This window comes from Camelus ferus, chromosome 36, assembly GCF_009834535.1.
Source record: "Camelus ferus isolate YT-003-E chromosome 36, BCGSAC_Cfer_1.0, whole genome shotgun sequence".
In the NCBI taxonomy this organism is placed as follows: domain Eukaryota; kingdom Metazoa; phylum Chordata; class Mammalia; order Artiodactyla; family Camelidae; genus Camelus; species Camelus ferus.
In genome coordinates, this window is record NC_045731.1 from 18162726 (window position 1) to 18187990 (window position 25265).

The 25265-nt window shown below is 38.6% G+C and overlaps 4 pseudogenes; 2 read left to right on the top strand and 2 right to left on the bottom strand.

Moving 5' to 3' along the window:
* Window positions 1–1189, top strand: LOC116661794 (annotated as a pseudogene).
* Window positions 1190–10782: 9593 nt separating this feature from the next.
* LOC102519193 lies at window positions 10783–12157 on the top strand (annotated as a pseudogene).
* Window positions 12158–12848: 691 nt separating this feature from the next.
* On the bottom strand, window positions 12849–13827 carry LOC102519431 (annotated as a pseudogene).
* Window positions 13828–22694: 8867 nt separating this feature from the next.
* On the bottom strand, window positions 22695–24078 carry LOC116661687 (annotated as a pseudogene).
* Between the last annotated feature and the right edge of the window lie 1187 nt (window positions 24079–25265).

Genomic DNA, 25265 nt, shown 5'->3' on the forward strand with positions numbered 1-25265 from the left:
CACATATTTTCTATGTATACAGGACAGTGATTTAAACTGAATTCTCATTTTTTCTCTTCTTAGGTGAGATTCCAATAACCATGGAGAGAAGCAATGACACAGTGACTGAGTTCATCCTGCTGGGCTTCACAACAGACCCTGTGATGCAGCTGGTCCTCTTTGTGGTGTTCATTGGTGTCTACTTTGTGACCCTGGTGGGAAACATGATCCTCATGGTGTTGATCTGTAATGACTCAAGGCTGCACACACCCATGTACTTTTTCTTTGGGAATCTGTCTTTCCTAGATCTCTGGTATTCGTCTGTCTACACTCCAAAGATCCTAGTGACCTGCATCTCTGAAGACAAGAGCATCTCCTTTGCTGGCTGTGCAGCTCAGTTCTTCTTCTCTGCTGGGCTGGCGTACAGTGAGTGTTACCTGTTGGCTGCCATGGCTTATGACCATTATGTGGCCATCTCAAAGCCACTGCTTTACTCTCAGGCCATGCCCATTAGGCTGTGTGCATTCTTGGTAGCAGCCTCATACCTCGGTGGCTTTATTAACTCTTCCATCATTACCAAAAGAACTTTTACCATGGACTTCTGTAATGACAACATCATTGATGAATATTTTTTTGTGATCTGCTTCCCCTGGTGAAGCTGGCTTGTGGCAGGAAGGATGGCTACCAGGCTGTGCTGTACTTTGTCCTGGCCTCCAATGTCATCACACCTTCTGTGCTCATACTGGCTTCCTACCTCTTCATCATCACCACCATCTTGAAGATCCACTCCACCCCGGGTTAGCTCAAAGCCTTCTCCACCTGCTCCTCCCACCTGGCCTCTGTCAACCTTGTACTATGGCTCCATTCTCTACATCTATGCTCGTCCACTGATTGAGCTATTCTTTGGACAGGGACAAAATAGTTTCTACATTTTACACTGTGTTGTTTCCCATGTTGAATCCCATGATCTATAGCCTGAGGAATAAGGATGTGAGAGAGGCTCTGAATAAACTCCTCAAATAAATCAAGATCCAGTCCTTTTAATGAGATGCAAAGACAATTTTTCATCAGGTAATTATATTTCAAGAAGTGCAGCCATGACGTTCCATCATGCTCAAGAATTCTCACCATGACTGTTAAAGAATTTGCACCCTTGATACCTGGCCATTCAAGACACCTAAGTGAGAAAATTAAGGCAATTTGGAGGATAAAATTTAAATATAGAAATATAAGGATTTTAATTAAATTTCATGTTACTGTAGACTAGACACAAAGAACTTGAAACCAAAACCTACTTTCTATCTTACTACAGTGAGAAAACAGCACACTCCTTTAGCATATGAAGGTTTTTGACTGGCTGGTAATATTTAGATAGTTTTTCCTAGAAACAGAAAAAGAATGCTGAATTAAATTTTCAGTTTTTTCTATGAATATTAAGTAGTGGAAATCATCAGTTTCCATACCCATAACTAAATTTCTTAAGCATTTTATATAATTTTTCCCCCAGAATCATTAAGACAAAGATCCAGAGTCATCCATGAAATAATCAGTACAACTAGACTTAGCAAGCATGACCTCTTCAATCTACATCTCTTACCCATGTTGCTCAATTAAGGGAAAAAATCAATCAAGTTCCCATAGATACGATTTTTGTGAATCACTGTGTAACCCACTGGGCTATTCTTTTATTTTATAGTAGTGAATCTACATGGACTTCTTCCAAATTGTGACTCTTTGAGCATCAAACACAATAATTTTAATAAATAATAATAATAACTACAATGAGGTGAAAGAACTTGAGAAATAAAAGTCTATGTGTACACATTATTCTAAAGAGAAAAATTTTATAGGGAATATGTAAAGGGAGTGATTAGGCAAGTGAGGAAATATGATGAGATGCATACAATTTTGATTTTTAAAACTGAAACAATGTTAATGTAATGCATTTCAATAATCCTGAAAATGTCCTTATTTCTATAGGTATAAGCAGTTTTAAAAATGCAAGAAAGTAAAATGTCAGCAAGTAGTTCCCCAAAATGTAGCAACTCCACTCAGAGCAGGAAAGACTAATCAGCACAGGCAGGGATATATATTAAACTGAAATTTAAATCCAACATATATCATCACTACTGGTTGTAACACGAAGTAATCCAACAGAAGCTAGGCCCAACAGTATAACCCTGAGATGCTTGATTTAGACAACGTTCTGAAACCAAAAGCTATTTATGCAGACTCTCATTTTCTAAAAGATATCTATTACCTACTAATAATAAAAAACTTTCTATAAAATATATTCTAACTACATCATTCTATGGGGAAGTGTCAGTAACAAAAAGTTACGTTGGTGTAAAAAACCTATTCTTGAAACATCCTAGCATTGTAAATCTTGATATTTAACTACAATGAAGATACTCAAACTACTTGTCAAGATCTCCTACTTAAATCCTTTCAAAAGAACAAACCAAGTCCCGTTCTCCAAATAATTTTCAATATACCCAGATATGGTAAATTTCATTGACCTAAGTGTACAGCCGTAGTATTTTGTATATGAAAAAGTAATCTCAACTCCAAAACCAAGTCTAAATAGCATTACCAGATCCCAGTAAGATGATAAGATACAGATAATGATGATCCTAGGAAGACATTAAAAAAAAATGAGAAAGTAATAAAGCTTTAATTAAATATATGGCATTAGTGTTTTAGAGAATGTTTTATAATATGTTTAAGTGTAAATTTGGCAGTCAGCTTTTTTTACTGACTGTTGGGAATGTTGCATGTGCAGCTTATGGTTGTAAAGCATTCAGAAGAATCTTCAACATTAATTTGAAATTACAGCATATATTTCTAAGAGACTTTTATTACTCAAATTACAAATGAAGTTCGAAGTCTTAAATGAAAGTAGTTTCTAATCTGTGTCTTTTAGATATATGAGCTTTAATAAACATTTTTCTAAGTACAAATGTTTGTGAGTATACTTCAGCATGCAAAAATTTCCTTGGATTTCCATGTGCTATTTTAAAAAATTGATACTTATGGTCTTTCACAGCAAGTGATGGCCAGTAGATATTTCTGGAAAGCAGGACTTTTGGTATCCCCAAAATCACACTATATAGGGTTTTTTAAATTCACATTCAGAGTTGTATCTGGTGAAAAAAAAAAGGAGGTGGGCAATAGGATCCATATGGCTAAAATTTACTTTAACTTCCCATTGTAATAATTACAAAGCAAACCTCCCTCTTTACCTCCCTTCTTGCATGGCTGTGGTCCCTTCACGTTTTCTCAGCCCCTCAGTTGAATGAAAGTTATCTGGTAAGTTGTCCAAATTATCTTACTGTTAGAACTGGGTCTTTGATTGTCTTGTTTTTATTTGTTTGTGGTACTTTTCCTTTGAAAGAGAAGGCTAAGGAGATGCTAGGAAATGCACTACTAAATCCCCTGGGTTCCAGCCATGATACTTCTTGATCGTATTTTACAGCCTCCAATAATTTTTCTCTGGTGACTGGCATCAATCACCCTGCCCAGCAGAGTGGCCCCTATCAGTTCAATGCAGGAGGAGCCCAGCACAACCAGGGTACTTCCTGGATTCCAAAGGGTCAGAGCACCTGAGGGTGTTTTTCTGGGGAAGCATTCCGTCATTGTTCACTCATGTCCTCCCCTTTGAAGACCCTCAATCCTTTTCCCTCAGACAAAGAGAGGAGTTCAATGTGAGGGACTGAGATCCCTAACCTGGCATCTTCAAGTTTTGATGAAAGCACTAATATCAGCACTTGCCCCCAGGGAGGCTACACTGCATTTTGTATACTGCCTTAGCTGAGGAGATCTAGGGGAAGCAATTACAGGAATTTCTACTTGAACTCCCAACAACGGTAATCCTCATTCCATGGGTCAGGGACAGGGAGCTAAAATGAGGGTTTTGTTGTATTGTATGTAGCTGTACCCAATATGATGTCTGGGTCTGGGTAAAAATAATCATCTACATATCTGTTCTGACTGGGCTCAATGAGAGATGCATGCAAGCCAAAACTATCTTTAAATTATTTTACAAGACCCACTGTTAAGTGTGTACCCCTGATGTTTTTCCATCACTGGAGATTAGTGTTAATTCAGAGTCAATATCCAATAACCCACAGAAGATCTAGATATTTACCTTTTCCCCATATAAGATTACTCTCATAAATGGTAGCTAGCCATTCACAAGAAGCCTTGGAATAAGATGTATAGTGTACACATTGGCTAAGTTTCAAGATTCTTCCTCAAAGGATCCATGTTTCCCCATCGGTTCAAGTTTTCAGTGGCTGTAAACTAGCTCAGCCTGGAGAATTATCAATGAGTGGCATTTCCCTACTGGACCATCTTGAGCTAGTTTTTATCCAAGTAAAGACAGATATTTTTTCCTTACAAGAAAAATATCACCTTTGTTGTTTTCTTAGCTACTTCATTCCATAAGAATCACCTAATCCATGAGACATTGCCATGAGTATCTGAACAACAAAATATTTGGTTATGATCTAGGGTTTGTGGCACATTGGGAAATTGCTCCCTTCTTGTCTCTGTAAGTTAAATATTGCAATACGGCTTTCTGCCTGCCTGTTTCTTTTCTTCCATTGGATAGTCCAGATTTAAATTTCAACAAAAGCCAACTTACCAAAAGATATGTATAATTTCTATTTGTATCCCAAGAAATAGTGTACTAACCCTAGAACTAATAACTTTGGAGATTGTTACTTCTCTATTCTTGATGGTGTAAGAACAGAGTGAGGTTATACGCTCTGGAGAGAGAGCTTGGAAATGGGTCACTTGGCAGGAGCTATGGTCTATTTCCAGGGATGCAGACATCTGTAGTATCTTTGCAAACAAAGAGGACAGAGAAAAATCACTCTGACCTCACTTACTTCCTCGCTAGTGACAACCACTGGTTAAACCCATTAAGCAGAGAGAGCACAAAGGAACCTACTGGTACAGTTAAGACAGCTGATCATCCTGAAGCAAAGAGCAGGTTAAAAGTGTAGAGAATGGATTTGGAAAGACAAAAGAAAGGTATTCAACAGATAATAAAGATATCAGCATTACTGAATGTATATGCTTTAATATGCAAATATATGCATATAAATGTATAGTATACACAAGCGTGTGCACATATGTTTATTTTGCCTTCTACATAACTAGAGAGAATGGCAATGGAAATTTTGACATTACATTTCACCAGGGAATTGTAGTCTCAAAAAATACATATTTCCCATCATTGAATAATACCCACTTTGTCAACATGCAATGTTATTTAATTGTCCTGTTAGTTATTAACAAAGCCTAGGAAAGCCTAAGGGGCTGCAGGAAGTACAACCCTGGGTATTCAGAAACTGGCATAAAAGATTCTGGGACAGGCAGATTTGAACCCTGTTGAGGTGATGATGTTGCTGATAATTTTAGGTAAGTTGACCAATTCAGATGCTACAGTTAGATGGAAAATGTTACCTGTTCCTCACAACCTGTCTTAAGATCATTCACATACTAAGATACAATATGTGCTAATGAAAGGGCATCTTTTGAAATATCTTCACCATCTTCCTACTGAAGTTTCTGAAACTTCTGGGAGCTCACAAGAAGAAGTAGCACTTTTCATTATTAGAGACAAAAATATCCATTAATACTACAGAAAAAGACAAGGGATGAAAGAAAAATAATAATAATGACATAATTACACCAGAAAAACAACAAGCAAGCTACTATCAGGAACCACTTACAAAAGAAGCAGCATTGTTAATATCTCAAGGGCAACTGAGGTAACTGGATGAAGCAGCAGTGATTACTAGAGGTTATTTTTCTAAAGGCCAAAAAACATTCAAAAAAGTTCAAATTTCTTTCAGTTTAATATCCTTTAAGATAGCAAAAAGGCATATGGCATTTTTGAGAAGAATTCCAGCTAAGAGAAGCTTCTCTCAAAATATAAAAGGTTATATTTTAATCGTTTTGAAAGAAAAGTGCATTGTTTAATTTGACACAGAAATATATCCTTAGTTAGGAAGCAGAACACGTCAGATGGTTAGCAAACACAGCTGGCTTGTCACAGTGTTCTGGCTCTGGTTAACAAACACAGAACTCAGTTCTTTGAGTCAGTCCCTGCCCAGGGAAATGTGTGCCCCATCTTCTCCTGTGTTGGTGTCAGGATTCAAAGTAGCTCTGTCTGTAGCTTCCCTTTTAAAATGTGAACATGTGACACATCTTTGCATTTGTTAACTCTTTTGAGTCTTCACAACATTCAAATGGAGGTAGGACTCCTGATATGAAGAAAAACAAGGAAACAACTGATATTTATTCCAGCATCTCTCAGACTTGATCCGCAGACAAGCCCTCGGGCTGCTTCAGTGGAAGCTGGTTCCTGGGCCCCACCACCAGCCTGCTGAGTTAGGAGCTCTGGGCTGGGCCAGGTGAATGCCATGGGCATGACATTTGAGAACCACTGGTTACCTGAGTGTCTATGATGTACCAGGCACTGAAATTAGTCCTCCCTTGAGTTATCTCAGTAACAACACACTGTAGGAGGGATAAGTTATCCTTGCTTCTCATATAAAGAAATTGAGCCTTTACAATGTTGACTAGTGATGGAGAAGTGGAATCCTTGTTAATTGCCTGAAAGTCAATTTTTTTCATGGTATCCAAGCTGTCTCTGGTTTAAACAGTCAGCTCTGATTTCTAGAGCAGGCTTCCTATATCCATCGTGGCATATAATGACAGAAAGTCTGTTGCTGACCTGAAAAGCTTCTCTTACACTGTTGACTGAAATAAAAAAAGCACAATGTGAGAGCCGTGATTTTCAGTTTTATTTGGGGACTTAGGACTATTGCCTGAGAGACACAAGGGACACCCTCTTAGATGTCTCTGAGGAACTGCTCTGAAGACACCAGAGGGGAGGTCAGCATATACATGGTTTTAGAGGCATCGTGCAATCAAGCACACACCTTGATAGAAGGTTGCTGCTGGTCACAAGACCCAGACGTCTTAGTGATCTTAGTGCTTCTCTTCCTAAGGGAAGATGCAGGAAATTGCATTCATAGAATTTCCTCCTGGAAATATCTATTTGAAGGCCTGTCCTGACAGTTTTCCCAGAGCACAGTGTCTCATTCCTCATCTCCAGCCTGAACTCTTTTCAGGGTGTGTTGAAGGTCGGCAAATTCAGTGGCTAATGACTTAACCCCCGTAGGGCCAGATGGTGACATTCTTTAGCTGACAACACAGACTCAGTCCATTTGGACAAAGAAATATTTGGTAAGGATATTTTGTAGGCAGATTTCTTTGTTTCTCCCTATTCCTTTCTGCAGGCAACACAACTGGCCAAGGGTTACTCGCACCAGAAAATACATAGAAGATTTCAAACAATTCTGTTGATAGTCAAAGGATAAAATGACATCATTAGAAGCCGCCCAGAAAACTGATACTATGGACTTGTTTCTCTTGCAACTCATTCATTCATTCACTCATTCATTCATTAAATATGTATGTGTGTCTACTATATGCCTGGTAATATTCTAGGTACCAGGTGTACAGCAATGAACAAAACAGAAAAAAATTTCTACTGTCTTTGAGTTTGTTTCCTAGTGGGCTCACATCTCTGCATGACCCCAGAGACCCAGTAGACTCATGAAAAGGTGAACTGGGCACAATATCATCGCAAGTAATCTTACCCCTCAGGGATATTCTCCAGCTGTCTTTTTAGTCCTTCACATAACTCCTAGATAAAATGTTTCTCTGAGTTCTGGGAGTTGCTCTGGGAATTTAATCAAACTCAAGTTGGGGGCTTCTGGAAACCTCTGATTTATAGAAGGTTGTTCAGAAATACAGGTAACAACCTGGGCTTGCAACTGGTATCTGAAGTTGGGAGAAGGAGCAGTCTTGTGGGACTGAGCCCTTTTCCTGTAAAATCCAATGCTATCTCAGGGTAGATAATGTCAGAATTGTGTTGAATTCTTGGACACCCTGCTGGTGTCCAAGAGTATTGTTTGTTTTATGTGTGGGAGAACAACTGCCAAATGGGATTTTGGGTCTCAGAGGACCAAAATGTTATATTAACTATAAATTTCATTTTAGCACCATAAAAAAAAACATTAAAAAATGTTTGTTGTAAAGTGGAAGTTTTTGAATGTGATAGAACTGAGAACTACCACTAACAGATGGGATCAAACTGGGATGTGTCCTTTGTAGAACTGTACATGGCTAGTTATAAAAACTGGAAAACAGTGCTAAATCCTAGGCTTTTAGACCCCAAAAGAGCTTACAATTACTTTTTTTTTTTTTACTTGCCATAACCAGATGGATAATTTGCAGGTCTCCACTGTGACAGTTCACTCTAATGCTCAGTTTGATTCTCTATCTGGGATTTATGATAAATGTGCCAAAGGATCCTGCAGAATAACTGAGGGGAGAATTTCCTCTATGATTGTGGAGGAAAACTGTGTAGGGGAGGCAAAATTTTACTTTAGGGTCTGGGCCTGAAAATTAGACTGACATAAGACAAATTAACAGGAGAAAAGCATACACATTTATTTAGTATAAGTTTTATATCACAGGGAAGCCCTCATGAAGAAATAAAGACCCAAAGAAGTGGCAAAATCTAAATGATTTCTACAAGTTGAACAAAGAGAAGCAATTGTGAAACAGTGACTAAGAATATATGTGTAGGCAAAAGGAAGCTAAGAATTGTTGCAAAAGGAAGGACAGAGCTGGAGGGCTCAGACATCTCAATTTAAAAACTTACTACAAGCTACAGGAATTAAAACAGTGAGGCACTGGCATAAAGGCAGACACAGAGATCAGAGGAATAGAATAGAGAGTCCAGGAAAAAAAAAAAATGCTACAATTGTGGTTTTGGTAGGTAGGATAATGCCTTCCAAAACATTCATATTCTAATCCCTGGAACATGTGAATATATTTGGTTACAAAGGAAGTGGAAAGTAAGGTTGCTAATCAAGTGACTTTAAAATAGATTATACTGGATTATAGGCTGGACCTAACATAATCACAAGGATCCTTAAACATTGAAAACAGAGGCAGAAGGAGTCAGGGGGGATGTGATTGTTAAAGAATGGTCATAGAGACACAATGGTGCTGACTTTGAAGATGGAGGAGAGGGATCGTGAGCCATGGAATGTGGGCAGCGTCTAGAGGCTGAAAGAGGCAAGGAAAGGGTTTTCCCTGAGAGTCTCCTGGAAGGAACACAGCCCTGCCGACACCTTGATTTCAGCCCTGTCGGAACCATGTTGAGCCCACCTTCTAACCCTAACGAACTATAAGATAAGTATGAAGTAACTTGTTACAGGGACAACAGGAAACTGAAACAATAATCAACTGATTTTTGACAAGGGTGCCAAGATAATTCAGTTGGGAAAGAATAATCTTTTCAACAATTGGTGTTGGAACAACTAGATATTTACACTCAAAACAGTGAAGTTGGTTCCCAGTCTCACACCATATACAGAAAACAACTCAAAATGGGTCATAGGTCTACATTTAAGAACTAAAACTATAAAAATCTTAGAACAAAAAGAGCAAATCTTTGTGACCATGGGTTTAGGCTATTGGGCTAGATTATTTCTTAGATAAGACACCAAAAACAAGCAAGGAAAAAATACATAAATTGGACCTTATCAGATTTAAAACCCTTTGTTCATGAAAGTACATCACCAAGAAAGTGAAAAGATAATCCAAAGTGGGAGATAATATTTGCGAGTCATATTGCTGATAAGAGACTTGTATCCAGAATATATAAGAACTCTTACAATTGAACAATAAAAAGACAAAAAACCTAATTAAAAATGGGCCAAAGATTTGAATAGATATTATTCCAAAGAAGAAAAACAAATGGCTGATAAGCACATGAAAAAATGATCAACATTACTAGTCATTAGGAAAATGTAAATAAAAATCACAGTATTATAACACTTCAGAAACACTAGCATTGCTAACATTACAAAGGCAGACAACTTGTTTTGGTGAAAATAAGAAAAAATTAGAACCCTCACACCATGCTGGTGGGATTGAAAAATGGTGCAGCTAATGTGAAAGACAGTCTGGCAGTTCTTAAAAATGTTAAATATAGATTTACTGTGTGACTATGCAATTCTGCTCCTAGATTTCTACTCAAAATTTCTTCATAGCAGCATTGTTCATAATTGCCAAAAGGAAAAACTTAAGTATCTGTCAATTGATGAATGGGTAAACAAAATATAGTTTATCTATATAAAGGAATATTGCTAGGCAATAAAAAAGAATAAAATAATGATACATGCTACAACATGGAAGAAAAAGAAAAAAAGAATTATTTTAACAAGGTCTCTTTGTGCAGAATTCTTCTGGTCTCAACTTCCTGTCTTTGATAATAAGAATGTTTCTTTTCTCCTGGTATTGGGAGGGTGGCTCTCACATGAGAGTTTTTACTCTTGTTTTAAGGAAGTAAAGGGGAGATCAAACTGTACTTGGGTATCTACTGTTTTTTTTTTTAATGCCATTAGTTTAAAATAATTCTTACGCCAAATTGGCATATTGGGATGATATATTCTACCACCCTTCATCTGTCACTACCTTCTAAACCACAGGTCCTTTCCCACATCTCACAGGCTTTGAATTACTTGTCCATTTGTAGCTGGGAAATGGGAAACAGTTTTTTTCCCTCAGTGGTTGAATTTAATTAGCTCCACTCCCAGTTCCTCTTCACTTCATGAGCCAGTTTAATTTTCTTAATATCATCTAGCATTAACTAAAAATATTTCTATACTTTTTTGTTTATGTATTATGTATCTCTCCCTTCTAAATGAAGACTCCATAAGGGTCAACCTTATCAACCTCACTGCTGTATTTCAATGCCTAGACAGCACCAAGGGCTCAAGAAATATTTTCTTAATACAAGAATAAATGGCCAAACAGCATTAAGGCTTCCTAATACTAAATTCATTTTAAAGACATAAATATGTTGTGGCTCAGAAAGTTTCCATCACTTGCCCAACCCAGCCAAGATTCCTGCTCAGATCTTCCTTACTCCAATAACCATGGCCTTGACCATATCTCACAGATTTGTAACAGAGAATGACCTCCTTTGGCACTGGTTGCCGTAAACATCTCACTCTTTCATTTGTAGGTGAGGTCTCCTTAAAGCATGGAGAGAAGTAATCACACGGTCACTGAGTTCATCCTGGTGGGCTTCATGACAGACCCTGTGATGCAGCTGGTCCTCTTTGTGATGTTCCTTGGTGTCTACTCGGTGACCCTGGTAGGAAATACCACTCTCACGGTGTTGATCTGTAATGACTCAAGGCTGTACACACCCATGTACTTTTTCATTGGGAATCTGTCTTTACTGGATCTCTGGTATTCCTCTGTCTACACCCCAAAGATCCTCATGACCTGCATCTCTGAAGACAAGAGCATCTCCTTTCCTGGCTGTGCAGCTCAGTTCTTCTCTGCTGGGCTCAGGTACAGTGAGTGTTACCAATTGGCTGCCATGGCTTATGACTGCTATGTGGCCATCTCCAACCACCTTCTGTATGCTCAGGCCATACCAAGGAGACGGTGCATCTGCTTGGTTATCTACTCCTACACTGGAGGTTTTGTCAATGCAATAATACACACCAGCAACACACTCAATTTGAGTTTTTGTGGTGACAATGTTGTTGATGACTTTTTCTGTGATGTCCCACTTCTGGTGAAGTTGGCATGTGATGTGGAAGAGACCTACCAGGATGTGCTGTACTTTCTCCTGGCCTCCAATGTCATCACACCAGCTCTGCTCATCCTGGCCTCCTGCCTCTTCATCATCGCTGCCATCCCGAGGATCCGCTCTCCCCAGGGCCGCTTTAAAAGCCTTCTCCACCTGCTCCTCCGACTGGCCTCTGTCACCTTGTACTGTGGCTCCACTCTCTACATCTACTCTCACCCAGCTAGTCCCTCGAGAGGGACAAATTGGTGCCCACATTTTACACTGTGCTGTTCCCCATGCTGAACCCCATGCTCTACAGTCTGAGGAATAAAGACGTGAAAGAAACTCTGAAGAAACCCTTCAAGGTAACATAATGTGAAGTCTAAATTACATACATTTCTCAAATCAGTGCTCAGTGCAAATAAATTGCTTCAGGAGAGGCATATGGAGAGGCATTAATAAAACATTTGTTTATCTAGTCAAAAAAATCCAGTGAAAAATATTTTCTTTTGTTGCATTGCTTTGTTTTACTTTAATGATCATGCTATAATCTATTCTACAAAAGATGGATTCAATGTAGTATTAGTGTATTTTTCAAAGAACAACATCAAGGTTTAATGTGATATAGAATATTATGTATTGCTTCTGGAATCCCAAATGGTTGAATGTTAATTTACTATCTCCCCTGAGATAGATCCAATTTTTTCCACCTACTTAATGAGGTATGAAGGAAATGTGAAGAAAATATTAAATTGATTCTTGAGATTTGTGGACTATACCCCAGATCCTTCTTGTTCAGTACCCACAGAGTGTCTGTGGTAATGGAAAAGAAAGGAATGTGAAGAATATTGTGATGGAAAAAGAGAGGGCAGTGGCGTGTTATTTAAAAGCTCTGCTAAGATTCAAAGTCAAAGTATGTGCGTGAAACCCTACCAACTCCTCTTTTCTCTTTCTAAAACCTCTCACAGATAATCCAGCTGATAACTTGTATGAAAATCGAGTACTGCCAAGAAGCAAAATACAACACTGTAGAACATCAAACAGCTTGGTATTTTGGATTTAAAATAGTTTAATCACAACAAAATAATTAAAAATGGTTTGATCACAATGTTTCATCTTTTAAGTATAACCTATTGTATTTACTTGAAATGTTGCAACATTTACAAACATGTTTATAAGCCAGTAATGTAGAAAGTGCAATGAGAGCATGCTGCCAAAAGATAAACTTCATCTCTGGCAACTTCTGGTCTGTGTTGCTTTCCAGAAGGCCTCCTTGACATCTTTGTTTCTCAGGCTACAGATGAGAGGGTTGAGCAGTGGGTTGACCACAGTGTAGAACAGGGCAGCCACTTTGTCTTTCCCCAGGGAGTAGGTGGAACTTGGCCTTGAATACATGAAGAGCAAGGATCCATAGAAGAGCATGACCAAGATGAGGTGTGACACACAGGTGGAGAAGGCTTTGCGCCTTCCTGAGGCTGTGTGGATCCTCAGAATAGCCAGGAGGAGGTTGAAATAGGAAATCAGGATGGCAAGAATGTTGGAGAGGACAGTGAAGCCCACCACTCCCAGGATGACCTTTTCATAGACCTGGGTGTCTGTACAAGACATTTTCACCAATGGTGGTGCATCACAGATGTGGTCGATGATATTTTTGCCACAGAACCTCAGTCAAAATGTGTTGGTGGCATGGGTGATGGCATTCAAGAAGCCTCCTGTGTAGGAGCCAGCAATGAGTCTGGTACAGAGAGCTAGCTGGACATAGTGCCTGAGTAGAGTAACGGGTTACAGATGGCCGAGTGGCGGTCGTAGGCCACGGCCACTAGGAGATGGCACTCACTGTAAGTCGCAACACAGGAAAAGAACAGCTGGGCTCCACACCCAGCCAGGGAAATGTGCTTATCTTCTGAGACACAATTGGCCAGGATTTGGGAGTATGCACAGAAGTGTACCAGAAATCCAAAAAAGACAGATTGCCAATGAAAAAATACATAAGTGTGTGCAGGGCGGGAGGCCGACCTGGATCAAGATAACTAGGGTCATGTTCCCTGACAAGGTGGTCAGGTAGAGCACCAGGAATATTCCAAATAGAATCAGCTGCCACTAGGGGTCTGAAGAGAGACCAGTAAGATGAACTCAGTCAGGACAGTGTGATTTCCTATTTCCATGTCCACAGAGGGGAAAGTCCTGATAACGGTCATGAGGAAAAAAAAAAAACTAGTGATTTTTGTTTTGAAAGAATTAAAAGTATATGGATCAAGTCAACAATTCATGAACCCCTACTGTCTAGATAAAATGGTAAAAAATTCAGTCTGTGACTTGGAAATACCACTGGAATGGGAGTCGGGATCTGATTTTGAAATTAGGGCTTTTACTTACTAATTGTTTCATGCAGGGCAAGTCCCTTAGTCTCATCCAGCAGGTGAGAAAAATGATAGCTATGACAGGTGGTCTGATGGAGTTAAGGAGACATAAAGGAAAGCATCCAGCCAAATGTCAGGCCCACGGTGAGCACCCAGCATGTGAGTGTCCCGTGTGTGTCAGTGAGTGTTTACTGTGTCAGGCACATGCTTGGTCGCTTTACAAATGCCAGTTCATTGTGCTACTCCTGCCACTGTTAATACAAACAGACTAGTACAAACATGACTCACTGTGCTCAGAGTATCCTCAGTTCTATACTTAACCACCTTAATTCTTTCCACAATGTATATGGTAAGTATTATTATAATCCTCACACAATTTAAGAAACATTTCCAAGGTCCCAGAACTAGTCAACAGCAGCTGATATTTGAACCTCAAATTTTCTTTATGAAAAGTATGTGCTTTCAGCTTTTAAGCCACTTGCCTCTCTTATTAGTAAATATATTGTTTCTCTTGTTCCCCAATTAAGGCAATCCTATAATCCTCTGACAACCTGAATTTCTTCACCTATGAAAATAGATTTTTTTTAAAAGTGTTTTTATTCCATGTTTTTCTCTAGTTAACGTGAGATTTATATACATATATATATATACACACACACATACATATATGTATATATGGTTTAAACATTTTTTGATACAGTAGGTGGTGAATAGTAGGAAGAACCAAATTTTTGGTGTTAAAGATATATTGAGAAACCATGAATCCTTCAAAGTTTGTATCTTGAACTTGCATGGCTCTCAGAGAGAAGCTAAGAGAAGGTATCTAATGTCAAACACTATAGAATTAGTGCTAATGCCCCAGTGACCAGCTTACTTCCCCCCAGGCAGAGACGCAGTGAGAGCAAACTAAAATTAAGAAGATTGTGCTTTACTTAAATGTTAAAACACTTATCTTTGAGCTAAGCCAGAAACAGTGTTATGAGCTAGAATGCAAATCCAAGTTTCCTACTTCAAGTTCTATTGTTTTCACTTGTTACTTTGTGAGATATCTCTCAGAGATTGGGTATCCTAACCTTTCAAATGTAGCTAATAGGTTCAGAGAGGATGTGACTTGACTGATGACACTGTGGTTAAAGAGGACCATTCCGTTTCTTTACAGTATCTAATGGATCACGTCTCATGAACACACAAAGCACAGATGCTCTAGTCATACATCCAAGGTTCTAGAAAGTGGCTTTAACTTAAACCTCTACAAATCTCTTCCTCACCACTTGTTTTCACCTACTAGGAACTTCCACCAAACTACATCACTCACATGATTGATTCCCACACATCCCAGGAGCTCCCCAGTTACAGTACTATGTTGTTATTTATTTGTACAACTTCCTTCTGAATATGCTCAAGCTTGAGTAGAATTATCTTGGCAGGAATTTTTGGTTATTAAATTGGTAGCAGATAAAATGGTGGGTCATGGACACCACCTCAATGGTTACTATAAACTATTTCTGCTATGTTATCACTTGTCTAAGGAATTTTTTAAAAATCTGGAACTTCTGAGGCTCATTTTTAATACAATATAATTTGGGGTGGGAACCTAAAATATCTGGACAGAGCCAATTACTACTGTAGTAGTAGTAGACTACTGACTTAGACAAATAACTGAAAAAAAATTAATGTTCTGGGTTTATGTGCATATATATCTAAGCTTAAAGTCTTCTCAGAAGAAAAGATGTATAAATTTGATCTGAAAAATGAACACAATACAGCCCATTGTTGGGGGGAATGAGAAGGGAGAGCACATCCATGAGAAGGAAAAACATGTATCAGATCCCTTACATGAGAGAGTCTGGAGAGTTGAAGATGCTGACAGGGGCTAAATAAAGATGGCAAGGAAAGAGGAACCAGAATGAGCCATAGAGTTATCAGCTCACAAAATTCACTGGAATCCAGATTAGGGATTTTGGCCTTAAAACCAGCACAAACAGTAGTCATCACCATTATGAGAAAGGGACACAAGCTGGTTAACATTTTCAAGGTTTACTCTTGCCTCAGATCATAGAATGGATTAAAAGAGAGGAAAATTGGTGGGAATATAGTTTGGTGCAGCCATTATGGAAAACAGCATGGAGATTTCTCCAAAAACTAAAAATAGATTTACCATATGATCCAGCAATCCCACTTCTGTGTGTATATCCAGAGTGAACTCTAATTAGAAAAGACACATGCACCCCAAAGTTCACAGCAGCACTAGTCACAATAGCCAAGATATGGAAGCAGCCTAAGTGTCCATCAGCAGATGACTGGGTAAAGAATTTGTGGTATATTTACATAGTGGAATACTACTCAGCCATAAAAAATGAAATCATGCCATTTGCAGCAACATGGATGGACCTGGAGATCATCATTCTAAGTGAAGTAAGCCAGAAAGAGAAAGAAAAATACCATATGATGTCACTTATATGTGGAACCTTAAAAAAAAAAGACACAAATGAATTTATTTACTAAACAGAAACAGACTCACAGACATAATAAACAAACTTATGGTTACTAGGGGGATGGGGTGGGGAGGGATAAATTGGGAATTTGGGATTTGTAGATACTAACTACTATATATGACTACTATATATAAAATAGATAAACAACAAGTTCCTACTGTATAGCACTGGGCACTATATTCAGTATCTTGTTGTAACTTATAATGAAAAAGAATATGAAAATGAATATATGTATGTATATGTATGATTGAAACATTATGCTATACACCAGAGATTGACACAACATTGTAAATTGACTATACTTCCACTAAATTTTTTAAAATTAAAAAAATAGCTAAATTAAGAAAAAAATAAAAGAGAAGAAAAATCCCCTCTTACATACAGAACTTCTCTGAAATCCTTCATCTCCATGACCTGTTGAGGCCAGTTTCTGATAAAGGTAGGACAGATGTACTCAAACTCATTGAATTACTAGGGATTATGTAAACTGGGAGCTTATCCTGATAAACAAGACTCAAAGATTCTCAATCTCAATTTCTCTTCTAACCAGGAATGTGTATTTATACAGTAATTTAACGTTATACTAGAAAAATATTAAAGACAAGATCCCTTCAAAGGATTGGTTGGTAATGAAAGCATCCCCTGTGTATTTTGGTAAGAAAACTACAAGAAACTACAAAATCTTGAAAAGAGTGGATAAATAAAATTGATATGCCTTAGAACATTCTATTAAAAGCCTGAATCGTAGTCACCATTCTGACTTCTGTGTGAAACATAACTGTATCACAAATTAATCATATTATATTTGGTACCAAACCTCTAATATGGAAAAGAAGAAGTGATAAATTAACCACAAACCAATGATCTACATGATACATACTTCTTAAGTGACTGCAATTCTTCACTGATTTCATGATATAAGGGGTAGATTCTGTTATGCTTCCTTTCAATCTGGGATGGCCTTGTGACTTGTTTTGGCCTGATTTCATGATATAAGGGGTAGATTCTGTTATGCTACCTTTCAATCTGGGATGGCCTTGTGACTTGCTTTGGCCACCAGTTGACAACATAGGCAGCACCATGAAGATGCCAGGCCTCAATCTCAAGAGACACTGAAAGCTTCTCTTCTCACTTTTGGAATTCTGCTACCACTATGTAAGTAAGCCTCAGTTTACTTGCTGAATAATGACACTTATGGCTGCATCCTTTTTGGGACCCCAGCAGACAGCAAGCTGGACATGTGACATGAGAGTAGGGCCATTCCATTCTTTGTAATCCAGCCTTCACTGACCTTATGGCTAAACACAGACATAGCAGCAAGCCCAGCTGAGAGCAGACAGGGCTGCACTAGGCAGCCTTGCAGGGCTGACGGGGCTGGGATAAGCAGCATCCCATGACTGCATAATTGAAAAGGCACCTGAGTTCAAATCCTGATTCTGTTCCTTGGTAGCTCTGTCACCTTGGGAAAGTCCTTAACAGCCCCCAACCCACATTTCTTCACCTTTAAAAAAGGTAAGAGAACTATCAGAGCTATGGATGTAACATGCTTGGGCTTGTGTGTCACCAGAAAGTATACCTAACTTATAGTAGCTATTTTTATTCTGAGAAAAATGAATTACATCTGATTTACTTTTAAAATCTGAGCTCAAGAAAAAACAAAACAAAACAAAAGGCCAAGTTTCCACCAAGAGACAGTTTAAGCCAAAATAGCAGTGTCCTTCATAATCTTTCTGCAATCCTGAAAGGTTTTTTTTGTTTGTTTGTTTGTTTGTTTTTTTGCTCACCTACTCACATGCATTTCACAAGGAATTGACAGGCTTGGAAGTGCAAATTCGATCTGCCTTGGACTGAGGAGTCCTGTGATAGGGACAGAGCTAATCACCTGTGTGTTTTCTTTCCTTTTTTTTTTTATTGAAGTGTAGTTGCTTTACAGTATTGGTTAGTTTCAGGTGTACAGCATAGAGATTCAGTTACTTTTTCTGATTAGATTCCATTGTAGGTTGTTACAAGATAATTTCCTGTGCTATACAGTAAACCCTTATTGCTTATCTATTAGAAGTATGGATTAACAGCTACAAACCTGTATGCTTTTAAGAGTGCCACCTGTCTTCCCTGGAACACAGTCTTACCCACATGCCAAAGTGACTGATCCCTTTCCAGCATCCACCTTCTATGACTTCAATTTGTTAAAGCCTCTTAGAGAATCTATCATAAATATAAGAATAGATAACCTCACCTACAACAATACAGTGTGTGGAAGAGATTAATGACCCTCATACATGCATGCATCTTTGGAGACATCAGACATCTTGGTTGAAGTTAGAGAGGAAGTGTATCTTATTTTAACACCACGATTTGCATTGTCATCCTTGTTTCCATAAAAATCAATCATGTGAGCTGTGTACATACCTTAACCTCTTTACCAGGAAAATCATTAATTGCTCTGAAACTTTTCTACTGCTGGATCTCTTTGAAAACCTCACAAAAGCAATACATCTTCCCCCCAACATCCAAAACTGCACATAGGCTTAAGCACACAAAATTTTAGATGGTTCAATAAATCCCCAAAATTCTATCCATAATTTCTGTGGTTATGATTTGCAATTAAAATTTCTACCACTATAAGATGCCCAAGTTAAATTCTATAACTATAAGAGATAAGTAATAAATACTTCTAACTTGACACATTTACATCTGAACTGTTAATCTTCAGTCCCCCAAACTGATCTATCTGCTCATTTCTCATATTAAGTAAGAAATTTTACTCTTCTTGTTTCTCAAGCCACTAACTGGGAATCAATCAACTCTCTTTTTCTCCCACCTTCTCTTCAAACTTCCAAAAAACCCTGGTGCCCTTACCTTCAGAACATATCCTGAATCTTAGCACTTTTCATCATCTCCACTGATACAACTGTGGTCCAAACTACTACCATTTTTGCCAAGAACATTGCAAAATCCTTCTAGCTGGTTTGTACGCTCATTCCTCTGTAGTCTATTTTCAATATAATAGTCCATGCAGTCCTTTACAAACACACAAACAAAAAGTAAGTCATGTCACTTCTGCTCTTAAAACAACCCTACAAATCTATCAATTTATTCTAAGTTAAAGTTAAATTCCATACAGTGGCCTCAAGTTCCTCTATGAGCAAACCCTCTATTACCTACAAGCCCTTATCTCCTAAGACTCCCCCATCCTTCAGTCTCTTCAAGCCTTGCTGACTTTCTGTTTATCAAAAACAGCAGCCCTGCCCCAGCATCAAAGATATTTGAACTGTCTTTTCCCCTGAGACACTCTTCCCCAGATATTTGCCAGGTTCACACTCTCAGCTCTTGCAAGTCCCAACCAAATGTCATTTTCTGACATTTCTGCCCACTCTCATCACCCTATTTTAAATTCCATATCCTCTTCCCACCAACCATCTGCATCTTTATTTTCTGCTCAGACCCTGCTCTGTTTTCCCCAAGACCTATAGTAATCTTCTAACTCTTGTTTATTAAGTTGTATATTATTTTTCCCCACTAGAATGCATTAACCACGGACCAAAAAGATTGCTTTGCTGACTGCTGAACACCAAAGTATAAAACTGTTCCTAACATCCAATTGGCATTTAATTAATATTTCTAAAGTTAATTAATGGTTAATTACTTTTATCACTTGAGGCTCATTTTCCCTGAAGTATCATCTACTTCTATCCTAGCTCCAACTGTTCAGGACAAACCTTCCTTCAAGTGGTCACCCTGGGTCAGTGTATGACATTGCCAACACACTAATAAGAAGGGAGAGTAAATAACAGAGAGGACTCATAACCACTAAGATGGGAAGATGGGCTAAAATAATTCTTGAATTTGAAATGAATTGGAATTAAAAAGTGAATAAAATAAATGACAAAGAAGATGTCAGAGCCAGTCATGCTAAAGCATGCCATATAGAATGACGTCTCAAGTCATGTGTCCCCTTCAGAAATGCTGTTCCTTGCTCCCTCCACTGGAGCACTTAAAATTCTAGGGGAGAGTGTGTCCCTCTAGTACCAGAAAATCAGCACCAAGAAGTGAATATGACACACTAGCAGCTTGGACAGCTCAGAGGACCAGAACCACTAGTCAAAAAGCACGTCACCATTTTTGTTCTCTTGTTTTCTCCACTGTGTAAGGAAGTACATGATGTCCTAGGGTTAACTACCGGACTGAGTTTGAATTCTAGGTGAGGGTTATATATATCATTAATGGAATTCTTATTAGAAGACTCTGTGTGTGTGTGTGTGTGTGTGTGTGTGTGTGTGTGTGTGTGTGTGTGTGTTTGGTATAAGAACAACCCTTTGAGAGCCAGGCCAGATTCTGTCTGAGGTCACAACTCAGATCACAGAGAAGCCAAACCACTTAGCTGCCCCTGAGCCCAGCTGCTTACCTTGGTCAGGAAGGACACTCCAGGAAGTGACACCCTATGCCCCCTCTTCTGATGTCTTGGCCTGCTCTGTTGGACCCAATATATGTATTTCCTCAGCAGCCCTTGGGGACCCCTCCCACAGAATAGCCCAGAAACAGACACCTCAGTCTCCAAAGACACAATTAAAGTTCATTTGGAGTATGGGGATAATATAGTAATTAGGATATAATGAAATGAGGAGTATTTCATTAAAAGTGGACTCACAACATGGACCTAAGTCACAGTGTAATCATATATGTAGTCACATGTATCTGACAATAGAAACTCCAAATTGTGCTAATTAGACTTTTCTAGGGATTATCTGGGGAGCCATAAGGTTTTCCCTGCCATATGCGCCTCTGTCTGTCCAGGCCATGCTGCCCTGTCTCACTTTTCAGGAAACCCCTATCAACCTTTGGTGCTACAGCCTCCGTTGTAACCCTCCAAAATCCTCATGTCAAAGCCCTACCCTCCAGTGGCCTGGGAGGTGACTGCATCTGGGGACAGAGCCTTTACAAAGGTAACTGGCTTAAAATGAGGTGGTTAGGATAAGCCCTAGTCCCATCTGAGTGGTGTCTTTACAAAAACAAAGATCAGAAACTTGGACACACAGAGAAATACCAGGGATTCTTGTGCACAGAAAAAGGACCCTGTGAGAATCAAACCAGTAGGTGGCTGTGTGAGTGCAGCGGGGAGAGGCGTCAAAACAGATTGGCCCTGACGGCCCCTCATCCTGGCCTTTTAGCCTCCAGAACTGTGAGGAGTAGAGTTCCTCTGTTTATGACACCAGCCTGCGGCGTTTTGTTATGGCAGCCTTAGCAAAATGATGTACAGCTTATCAGCATCAGGGCCTGTTTATGTTGGTAAACTCCACATTTTATATGTATAAAGACTACTGGAATTAGGAAATGTGATCCATCAAAATAAAGCATCCTTTAATTTTTCATTAAGTCATACATAAACTGAACAAAGAAATCCAAACATTCAGGTGACCTTGTATCAATGATTGGTTTAGCTCATAGAGAGTTTCACTCTGAATTCTCTCTTCGATGTAAAGCTTTTTGAAGTCTGTCTCTCTGCTCATCTGTCTCTATCTATATGTCCATTTCTGCCTGTTTCATACAGCAGTTCTTTTGCCCTTGGTTCTTTTAATTCTTGGTGAAAATATTCTTTTATTGGAATCCTTCAGTGACTCTAAATAAAGATGTTTGTTCTTTCCTATGTACATTGTCAAGGAAATCTTTGTATCATAGCAAGCAAAAATATGAAGATAAGAAAAGAAAAAATAAGTGTATTTTGCAGGGCATTTTAAAGTAGGTAGTTTACTTATGACCTCATAAGTACCTCTCCCTCCTAATGAATAACTACATGCCTCTGGAGCCAGAAGCCCTGGGTTTGCTTCTTGTCTTCTCACCCATGAGTTGCTTGACTAGAAGCAAGCCATTTCATCCACCTAAACATGACAGTGAGTCCATAACTAGAATCAGTATTCCATATAAGAGATTGAAATATTATACTCACAAGCAGCTTACAAACTGTCAAGTAATATTAAAAACTGGAAAAAAAGAACCTTTCAACTTTCCCAGAATCCCAGTAGTACTACAGACTGTTCCCAGCTAGCATGCATAGCAGTTTTCCAGCAGTTGCTTATTTTATTTATTTCTGAGACCACAGGCTCTTATCAATGACATAAAGAATATCCTAAAAAAAAAATAAAAAAAAAATAATAATAATAACAATAGTACAGCCTTAGTTTACCAAAGCCTTTGTTTGAGAAACTCAGCTCTATCTATCATTTCCCTCAGGGCATCTTTAATGTCTTTATTTCCTAAGCTACAGATTGAGGGATTCAACATGGGAATCACCACCGTGTAGAACACTGACACTGCTTGATCCCTTTCCAGGGCATAGCTAGTACTTGGCTGGGAGTAAATGAAGAGAATGGAACCATAGTACAAGGTGACAGCTGTCAGGTTGAGAGCCACAGATGGAGAAGGCCTTGAGGCAGCCTTGGGTGGGGTGGATCTTCAGGATGGCAGCAATGATGAAGAGACAGCAGGCCAGGATGAGCACAGAGGGAGTGATGACATTGGAGGCAAGTATAAAATAGAGCACCGCCTGGTAACTCTCCTCCACATCACAAGCCAACTTGACAAGTGGAGGCAAATCACAGAAAAAAATCATCAATGAGGTTGTCCCCACAGAAGCTCAGGGTAAATGTTTCACTGGTTATGATGGCTGAGTTCAGAAAGCCACCAAAGTATGAAGCTGCAATGAGACTGGCACATAACCGTGGGGACATCACCTGGGAATAAAGCAAGGGGTTGGAGATGGCCACATAGTGGTCATAAGCCATGGCGGCCAACAGATAACACTCACTGTAGGTGAGACCAGCTGAGAAGAACTGAGCTGCACAGCCAGCAAAGGAGATGCTTTTGTCATCAGAAATGCAGGTTACCAGGATTTTGGGGGCATAGACAGAAGCATAACAGAGATCCAGGAATGAAAGGTTTCCAATGAAGAAATACATGGGCATATGGAGCTGAGAATCAGCACAGATCAGATAAATCAGGGTGATATTCCCTAAGAGACTGAAGATGTAAATGATGAGGAAGATGCCAAAGAGAACTCTCTGTAACCAGGGATCTGTCGTGAACCCTAAAAGCATGAACTCCTTCACTGTGGTGGTTTCTCTCATCCATTGATTTTGGGTCTCTTTGGTTCCTTCCTGTGAAAAGATTAGTTAACATGTCATGATTTAAGATACAGCTATGTCAGTTCCCCATCATCTGCCATTGTAGATCACTGAAGAACTCAACTGCTGCAAACACATTTTTCATTATAGGACATGTTTATACTGAGCTGGGTGTCATTTTTGTCAGATAACTGAGGATTATTCTATGCTGTCTTGAAAGATATAGTCATTATGCACAGAACATTGTATGTGTCAAGCATGTATTTTTAATCTAATTGTCCTCCTTTTGAGAGATGGTGACTTGTTCATCTTCTCTTCTGTTTGCACTTAGGGTGATTGGGGACCATGTGGAAGATATCAAAAAGGGACTTTGTTTCCTCTTCACATCCTTGAATCTTTTGTCTTTACTAGAGAATTACATGGAGAAGCATACTTTTATTATTCTAAACATATTCTGGAATATCCTTGGAAGTACATTTACTATAATTTTCTTGAAGACAACACTTATATTTTATTCAATATTTTCTCCACAAAGTCAAGAAGACAGCTATACATAAAGTCAAAAAAAAATGTGTAACTTGATAATAGATTTTCTTAGATTATAGGAATTTGAGACCATAGCCACCAGTATGACACTCAAATGTATGCTGAAAGGAAGCAAAAATATTAATCCATGGATAATTGTGTTCAAAATGTTGTTGAATTGCCAATAGAATCAGAGGTTTAAAATAAAATAAAATAAAATAAACTGGCCAAACTGAATGATTTAGGGGAATATGGTAGGCTGTATATGATCCATAAAGATATTCAAGTTCTTTTTTTAAATTGAAGTACAATTGATTTACAATGTTATATTAATTTAAGATGTACAACATAGTGATTCAGTATTTTTAAAGTTTATACTCTATTAAAAGTTATGACAAGACATTTGCTATAATTCTCTGCTGTATAATATATCCTTGTTGATAATCTATTTTATATATAGTAGTTTTTGTCTCAATCTCATAACCCTAATTTACCCCTCCTCTTTCCTTTTCCCTGTTGGTAACCATCAGCTTGTTTCCTGTACCTGTGAGTCTATCTCTGTTTTGCATTATATTTACTTGCATTATTTTTTTAAATTCCACATATAAGTGATCTCATACAGTATTTGTATCTCTCTGTCTGACTTAGTTCACTAAGCATAATATTCTCTAGGTCCATCTACATTGCCGCAAATGGCAGAATTTCATTCTTTTTTATGGTTGAGTAGTAGTCCATTGTGTGTGTGTGTGTGTGTGTGTGCACGTGCACACACGTGCATGCAAGCATGTGTATACATCTTTTATCGATTCATCTGTTGATGGGCACTTAGGGTGTTTCCACATCATGACTAAACAATGCTGCTATGAACACTGGGGTGCACGTATCTTTTCAAGTCCATATTTTCCTAATTCCTGGAATCTAGGGCTGTTACTTAATGGAGAGAGTTATTAAGTTAAAAAATAAGAGTTTTGAGATAAGAATATTATCAGGGTGAGCCCTGAATACAGCTGTAAATGTCCCTGTAAGCAGGAGGGAAGAGGGAGTTCTGACTTCAGACGCCAGAGAAGGAAGCAGTGTGACCACAGACATGGAGACTCGGTGACAC